This window comes from Parambassis ranga, chromosome 7 (assembly GCF_900634625.1).
Source record: "Parambassis ranga chromosome 7, fParRan2.1, whole genome shotgun sequence".
NCBI lineage: Eukaryota > Metazoa > Chordata > Actinopteri > Ambassidae > Parambassis > Parambassis ranga.
In genome coordinates this window covers 11,091,470-11,100,503 of record NC_041028.1, presented here as the reverse complement: position 1 = coordinate 11,100,503, position 9,034 = coordinate 11,091,470, and positions in this window count along the sequence as shown.

The following is a 9,034-nucleotide window of genomic DNA, read 5'->3' as shown; positions in this document are numbered from 1 at the left end:
CCATGGGGGATTTCAATTTATAGAAATTATTGTGAGTTTTCAAACGTCACAAATATTGGATTAGGTACACCTCCAATATTTTACTCTGTCAGCGAAGAGTTCCCTTTCTGCACCAATACAATGGAAAGGATATCTACAACATTCAATGTGAGTATTCAGCATTCACTATATAGTCACTGTGTCATTAGATTAGATTTAATAACACAATCAAAAGTAACAATAAAAAGTTATTGACAACATATTTCTTTTAAGCTCGCCACATTTACAGGATTGTATAGTGGATGCTAACACAAATGTTTGTTTCTTTTCTCAGAGCAATTTGTGGGTGTGCAGACATACACACACAGGCGTGCATTCCCATGCTGATTATAACATTTACATCACACTGACCCTTGCACGGACACTGAGGCAGAATGTGATCACAAACATGTTGTCTACAATCCTGTAGAAAGCAAGAAGGTAAACGAAAGCTGATCCAACAGGATCCCCCCTTCAGGTCATGTTATCTTTGTACATATGTGTATCCTTTGTAAAGATCCATGAGTAAGCTGATCTATAAAACAGAATGTCATCTATTTATTGATGAGTCATTTGATTCTAAGAGTTTCACAAGATGAGAATATGTCAGTCTGTTTTTATTGTCTTGTTTAAAGTAAATAAATGTTTGTTAGGACTCTTTGCTAGGAGAGATATTTGATGGCTCAGGGAAACTGTGGTGCATTTTACAGGTTATTGGAGGGTTCATAAAACAAATTGCCACAGCTGTGTTTCCCTCCTTTTCACTGCTGCTCAGCAGACAGAAAAACTTTGCATCACGTCTCACAGAATGAGCTCACCTCAAGCCCCCAGACAGGGATTTGTGGATTAGATACAACACATTATTAGGATGGTCGAAGGTCACCAATGCCTCATGGCTGCTCACATTATTCAAAGTCCTTCCACGTCAGTTTCCATACCCTGCCAGTACAGACAGAGAGAGGACACAGTGGGAGGGGGTTCAACATGTTCATTCACTGCCCGTAGGAATCACGTTATCTGAGACGTTACTGTGGGCTGCAGTCATGGTGGGTGGTTGGCAGCAAACGGACCATAAAAAGGACTCCATGCGATCATGGGATTCAAAGTGGTTGTGACCATTAAACAAAAAAAGCTCCTCAATATTCTCTTTCCTGTCTCGTGTCTAGACTGCAGCTCGTGTCATTTTCCTCCTGCAAGATGCAGGAATCCTATTATCTGTCCTGCTTTTCCTATGGCACAGATTACTCTGGAGATAATTTCTCAGACAGTAATTGTTTGGAGCGCCAAAGGCTTTCCATAATGACTTCCTTACATGTGATTTTATATAAATGATGTGTGCAAACCAAGTAATTTGTTTATTAGTGTCTTATGCACACAGGATCTTGATACTTTTGAGAAAGTGTCCCAGTAAAATTGGCCCAAGGGAAAGAGAGCATTAAAATGATTTTAAAGGATTATTGTCCTGCATGCCTGTGCCTTCATTTTCTATTAACTCTCAGTTTCTTTATGTGATCCATCAAAGCTATATTCTCAGAAACCTGAATATTTGTCACCATTTAAATTCCTAATCCTCAATTTTCAGAGCACATTTTGGTGAAAGATTAATTTTATCTACAGCAAAACTTCAATCTTTTTTTTCATTAATGTATTTTTTTTAAACCTTTGGCTGCAGGAAATTAAATCTCACTTCAGAAGTTCAGGATGTTACAGAATTCTTTCATAGATTTTTAAGCCATTCTGCTGTATGTGCTGGAGTCTGGCAACAAATCATACACAGAACTGAGGCCAGGCACCTTTAAGCTGCCTTTGCTGTTTAATTCATACATTTTCCACCAGGAACATTTAAAACATCCTCTGTGACTGATTCCCCTGCACTGTGGAAGCTCTCATTCATCTTACAGCTGGGCCTGTCGCTCACGGTCGTCTATTTAAACAGTGGCTCTTCCTCCATGTGCACACAATCTCTCCATGAATGCACTCTATTCCCATCCTCGCAAAATTCCACAGACGCATTTTTGCAACTGTCCTTATGAGAGCTCTGTTTGTTTTACATATTGATGTAATGCAGAACTCTGTCTATTCTGGTTAATGCACAACTAAGCTGAGAAATGTTTTGGATGTCTGACAGCTGTGATCTGCAAATTGTCTGATACCTGAGCAAGTAAGCAGGTTCAAAATCGCAGCTGTATCTCAAGCTGTATTGTTGTTGATTTAAGGCAGAACCCTACTAACACATGGCAGAAGTGAGCGAGACTCGGGCAGATGGAGGCTCGATAACCTCAAAATACTTCAGTCCTCTCTATAGAGCTCAAGGGTCCTGCAGATTAGGCTCTCAGTCAGCAGTGTTAGAGACTTCCACATGCATGAGAGCCATATTGTAGTTTGATCACTGGTAGCAAATGTCAGATTTATTGATTTTTATTTCCATCTGTGATACATCTGAATGGGAAATCATTCACCCACATGTGTGTGCTGGATTCCAGATGGGCATCAGGTTGCTTAGAAGAGTGTGGGTGCTGTGATTTTCATGTTCTTGTTTTAAGACCTTGACCCCTGAACCCCACAGAAGGTCACCTCTGACACGTCATGGTTAGGGTTCATATGGGTCAAGCCTGTGTCAAACTCTCACCTCCTTGGCTTTATTGCCTCACAGAGTTTAGGGAGGGGGCACTGACAGGGCTGTCACAGTGAGTCCAATCACTCATCCGTGATAGGCTGAGGCGCTTGGCTCCCTGGAGACCCACATTTTGAGCAGTGAAAATTAGGGCCCTGGGGATGGCAGCTGATGAATATAGACACGGTGGAGATTGTAAAGTCGCAGTGTTCAAATGTAAATGAAGTTGTTGGAAGAAACAGGCACCTGAATTACCATGGTCCATTCATTGGTAAAATTAATAATGGTAAAGGTAAAAAGACACTACACACTAAACTTCCTTAGGAGCCCATTAAAGTTTATATAGTATATATTTAATTTTATGCCTGTTGGCCAAATATAATGAATGGATGAAACACCTTTAAGTGAATGTAATTGATAATTACCAAAATATAGTAATATAGCTTTATCTCTCTATACAAAGAAAGGTCGATTACATTAACATCAACCACATTGAAATCAAATAAACACACACACACATCTATGTGTACACCCACACACCGGATAAGGCTAATAACACAGATGTAGATCTGAAACATTCTGCCCACCCACTGCCACCCAACCCACAAGTTGAGGCACATCTGTGATTAAAATCTGTGACCCTGCGTTTGTATATCGGAAAAGCTGTTGTCCAGACAGAGGAAGTGAGCAGTCAGCTCCCTCATTACCCTCCAAGGAGGCTCATGTGGCGAGTGGGTGACATTAAAGAGGCGGAGGTGAAAAATGGCTTGGAGCCAAAGTGTTCATTCAGAATTGGAGATCCAGATGCTGAAACTAAATTGGACAACAAGTAATAAATACTAACTTCAAATGCACAAAATCTGGTGTTAAGACATTAAAGTATTAAATCACAAGAACATATCAGGGACTCTGCAAGCCGGCCATACTAGGCCTCAGGACCCGTTATGGTACTTCGCTCCTGCTCCCTAGCTGCTCATAATTATATAGTTAGCCTGCTATTAACTGAGATCAGTGAGCAGTTCACAGACGAGAAGCAATTGAAAATACCCCAGGTCACATTCAATCCCTGAAAACCCCACTGAGAAAAGTTAGAGCTACCAGAAACAGCTTTGAACTTTGACAAAACATGACACATGATCTACTGGCTTGTCATGTATGATTATTCTAAGAGACGTCTCTTTAAAGAAGTCTTCGGCTAAGCCCATCAGAATCAACACATCAGCACTGTGTGGTGCTCAGGAAGGTGAAAGCTGCTCCTAATGCCTCCATTTGGTTAATTATGGTCATTCATTAAAAACTTTGTTGAGCTTGGCTGTTTCCTTACAAAAGCCTGACTCCTGTCCAAGCTGGACAGTTACTGATGCACTTACTGATTATACTGGCTGCCTAAATGCACATGATGCATTTAGTTTATCACATTATCAATAAAAACAAAAACCAAACTCTGCAGACATACAGATGTGAAAATGAGGAGCTGCCTAACTTGTTTGCTTTAAGCTTTCACAATTTATATAACTGAGAAACATTATTCTATTTAGCAGCAGAATATTCTACCATAATTTATTCCGGAGAAAAGTGAGAGAGTGAAAGTGTGCCAGCCAGCCCCTGCTGCAGTGTGTGCATAATATAATGCATGCGTCGACACTTCTGTATGTATTATTTAGCGATTACAGTACATCGATGCCGTATGTCAACTCAGGACTCATTCTGCATGTGTATGTGTGTAGCACAGCTGGATATAAATTCTGCATAAATAGATCTCATGGTGCATTGATGCCAACACTCCCAGTGACCTCCTGTGATAAGGAGGCAGGAGATTTTTAATGGAGGATTAAGGTATTCCGTGCCTCTCCTTCTTTTCACATGACCTTTTAATTATTGATTCTACATGGCCTCATCTCATCTCGTCTCTCATCTCTCTCCTTCCTTACCCTCTATCTCACTGCTGCTCCACCACTGCTACTTTGCGACACCCAAATCAGTCAGTAGCAACCCAGACACACACATACACACAGCTACTCTCATCGCTCCCACTCGCCTCTCCCTTCCCTGTTTCTCCCTGACTTGTCTCCGTATTAAAATGCGTAGCTGCTGGCCGCTAGCTGCGTTGTCAGCAGGGGGGAATGAGGAAGGTAATTCATACCCGGCTGTCACCAAAGCTAGAGGTGAGTGAGCGCACCTCTTCCCTGAAGAGACAGCCAGAAATGAGCCCAGCTGAGGAACTCTGGGAGCATCAATAATCCAGCATCTCTCCCTGCACTAAGGACAGCCTCACACAGTCTCATTAAGCACTGCATGCTGGTGTGTTTATACAGTCAGACCAGAAATTGAGATGAATGGGAGCTCTCTCTATCTCTGCCTATGTCACACTTAAAGCACAGCCTTCACAGATATAGGTGTGAATGACATTAAATGGTCAAAACCACATATTTCTCTGTGGAGATCTTGGCAGAGGCCTTTTGATTAGCTATGATTCATGTGAAGGGATGTCAGCAAAAAAAAATCCCTGGACGTGTTTACGCCTACATGATGTTTGGATATAATTTTCCATACAGCAGCAGCCCTGCCCTCTGAGACACCACTGCAAATAGGCTGTCACAGCTCTCATTGGAGCTCTGTTACCAAGTATGAGGACACACACATACCCACACACACACACACACACACACAGAAAATACACTCCCAGTGACAAGTGCATAAACACTGAGACATCCACACACTCCTCATACCACTCACAAAAGCCTCTTATGTGCTTGAGATTCACTTGCTGGCTAAAGTTTTACAAACTCTCATAGCAGCACTCTCAGCAGAAAAGGAAATCTTCAACTGCAGTTAAAAACATTCAAAATCATCCCTCAGTGACTGTTTGAACACATGTGGATTACTGTTCCCCAACCGTTCACATCTGACCAAAATGCAACCATCATTCCAAATTTTTTTTTTAAAAAAAGGTGCCTGTAGAAAGGAGGCTCTGGCCGATTAAAAGGTTCCTGACTGCTGGGTGCAATACTGACACTGTTCAAAATAGGTACACATGCTCCTCCAAGAGTGGCTCTTCCAGGCCCATTCCTCCTGTCTGCATCACCCGCAGGATAATTCTGTCCTGGGTATTTTAGGAATCTGTCTCAGGATAAGACAATCCAGGGACAGCTGCTCTCTAATTTTAAGTGGAGGGCCTGAGGATACGGGTGTCACAGAGAGAGCCCGGAGCCTGTGGACATTAAAAGTCAGTCAAAAAAGCTGCATGTGCAGAGCAGAATCTCATTTCACTCACTTCTCTGACACACTACTCTCAAGGGACTCCGAGGAGGTCAGGACCTACTCTCAGGGCAGAGAGTGAACCGACAGTCAACTCATGATTCACTCTGACAATTTCATCTATTGTCGCCATGGTAACAGCACCTGCAGTCTGATGAAAGCAAGTGCAGTGACACCTCCCTAGTGTCATGAGAGCAAGATTAAAGGGTGTGTGTGTGTGTGTGTGTGAGGTGATTATCAAATAAGGAAATAAATAATGTATGCCATTTACTTTTGTGTGTGTTGTTTATGCAAATAATCTGGTAAAATAGTCATTAGTCACTAGTAACTGCATCTGATGCTAACAGGTGCTGCTGGTTAGAGCTGCCGCTGCATCCATCATCAATTATACTGTTGCATAAGATCCACTTGGTTCATTATAGAGCATCAGCATCAGGCTGTTGATGTACTGTAATGCTTTGGCACTGTGGGTTGTCCACCACTCATGCCAATAAAGCTTTAGAGAATCAGTATTGACATATGCATTTGCAAATTCTAAGTTGGAGGTCATACAGCTGTCATACTGAGCAGCTCTGGAGACTGACCGTCAGCCGGAGGGTGAAGGTGTGTGTGGTTAGAAGACACTGTAGGCTGCCGCTGTGCAGAGGCGTCTGACCTCTGGGGCCTGCGGTGGAGGGCCAGCAGAAAGGCTAACGACATCAGCAAGAACCCAAAAAAAAAAAACTGTGTTTATGTCAGGTGCAGTGGCCAGGGTAACAGTGTGGGGGCTCCAGGAGGTCAACAGAATATCTGTAAAAGTAAACACAGTGTGCAATAAATACCAAAATGTCACCAACAGTGCTGAAAGGGGATACAATGCCCTCAGCTACTGTTTGTAATGTATAAATGTAACGTGGCATTCAGAAAATGGTATTTAAGGGACAGGGCCACCATAATCACTGCAAACAGTGGAATGAAATCAAATTAATATTTTGAAAGTGTCTCTTTTAACCCAAAACTTTGATCTTTTTCCAAACATTACCAGATTAATTAAATTAACCAGTTTTAAATGTTTTTCGAAATGAAGTGGTGTTTGCACTAAGAAATAAATGTTCCCACACTGGACACAAACCTTGCAGCCTGTGGAGTGAAAGTCTGCAGGGCAGTTATAATGGCACCATTATCACCATTAGTTGACTTTCTGTGGCCTTTATACGTCAGCCCCATGACCTGATTACATAGGATGTGTTATCCTGTCCATCTGGCCATGTGTTGTTTCTGGTCATGGCAATTACCAAACATGCTGTTTATTTGTAAGGATGTGTTGGTGTTAGCAAGCAATGAAGCCAAGTAGGTAGGTCACCATGCAGGAATTAGACGTGGAAATTGACGTCATTTGTATAGATGTTTGTATAGTTTGAAGAAGGAAACCGCAGCCGTACCTACAGACAGTGTTGATTGAGTGTTTATCAGTTGAGCCTGGATTCTCTCTATCAGTGTTTTCCTCTCAGGTTGATTGCTTGCTGTCTGGTGAGACTGAAAGGATCTGAAACAAACAAAACACAGCAGGATAATTTTTAAAGATTAAACAAATTACTGGGGCTCAAGGAAAAATGTACTGAAGCACCAGGGGTCATGCAGCTTGTTAATGTGGTTATGCAGCAGCAGAACTCCATTGAGACATTGTTGTTTCAGACATAATCACACTTTACATTCTGACCAGTTCCCATAATTACTTCCTTCTTCACCTCTCCTCTGATTGGTTTGACCCTGTGCAGAAGGTCAGTCACATTTCCTCTGCAGTCAGCAGCTCTGCCTCAACAGAGAGAAACAATGTCAGAGCAGGCGTCAGGTGCCTCGCAGGGCACCAACAGACCGTCGTAGTGGTGTGATGATGCCTGCTCTGCCAGCTCCTGCCGAGAATGCTGACTCATTCAGCGCATTCCCAGCATTCAGCAAGAAGCTGCCCTGGCTTCACTGCTCCAATTATTTATCTGGGGTCAAAGTCCACAAATAGCTCAGCCGACAGCCAGACGCATTATGCTTCATCCTGATTTTTAATCAGTGTGATTTGGTGGTTCATCACGTGCAGCGTTTGAATAAACAGTTTTATAATCTGTGTTTCGGTTCAGAAAATACGCTGTACAATACACACTGTCTGTCTGTTTCTTAGCACATAGAAGAGTTTATGCTTTGGGTTTACAAGCTCCATCATCTACTGAAAAGAAAACAGAGCCATAAATACAGCTTTGAACTTGAGAGCTCAGAGTCTGTTCCATTAATCAATGCCAGAGCGGCTGCTGGCTGTGCATCCTTCTCTTCCCTCCTCAGGGAGGAATTTTAGCACTTTAGGGTTCAGCCTTTTGAGATTCCTTCTGCATTGGGTGAATAAAAAAATGAGAAATCTTTTTTTTTAACATAAAGGGGGAAACCTTCTAAAAGGACAAAACAACACATTGTACATTTGTGAATTCTTATCTAGCTTTCCTGTTTGAGACGCCACTGCAGCCGGCTGCTGCACTTGTGTTATTGTTGTAGCTGGATCTTTTCTAAACACAGTCTAAGTATATAGCAGCTCTACAGTAACAGGACTCACTCAGGCGTATTTCAGTCAGCCTGATGCATACTTCAGGTCCGATGGCACCCAGTTACAGGCCTGCCTCGGTATTTAAAGACTGGAGCGGAAACTCGTGAGTATGATTCATGAATAGTAAATACATTTACAACATGTGGTCTGTTTATATTTGCATTTGTATTAATATTATGACATCAGTCATTAATCAATGACTGTAGATCTACATGAATCACATTGTTTCCATAAACCTTTCTTTTATTCTAAATTTAATTTACGGTTTTATAGAAAGGTAAAAATGTGATTATAATAAATCTATTTTTATAACAAACTCACACATTTAACAGTTTGTACTGCACGTGAGAAGGTAATTGTTTTTCCTTTATGCCTCAGCCGTACAGAGATATCCACCGAGGTTAGCATGCCACCCAGTAACCCGACAGCTGCGGCTCCCACACTTACATAACAACATCACCCTGTATCACACTATTTTAATGAGCCAACAGACTGAACACTTCTTCCCTCTTTTTGTCATATGCAAAAAACAGAGATGACATCTCCATATAGTTTGCCTACACACTGTAACATGAACA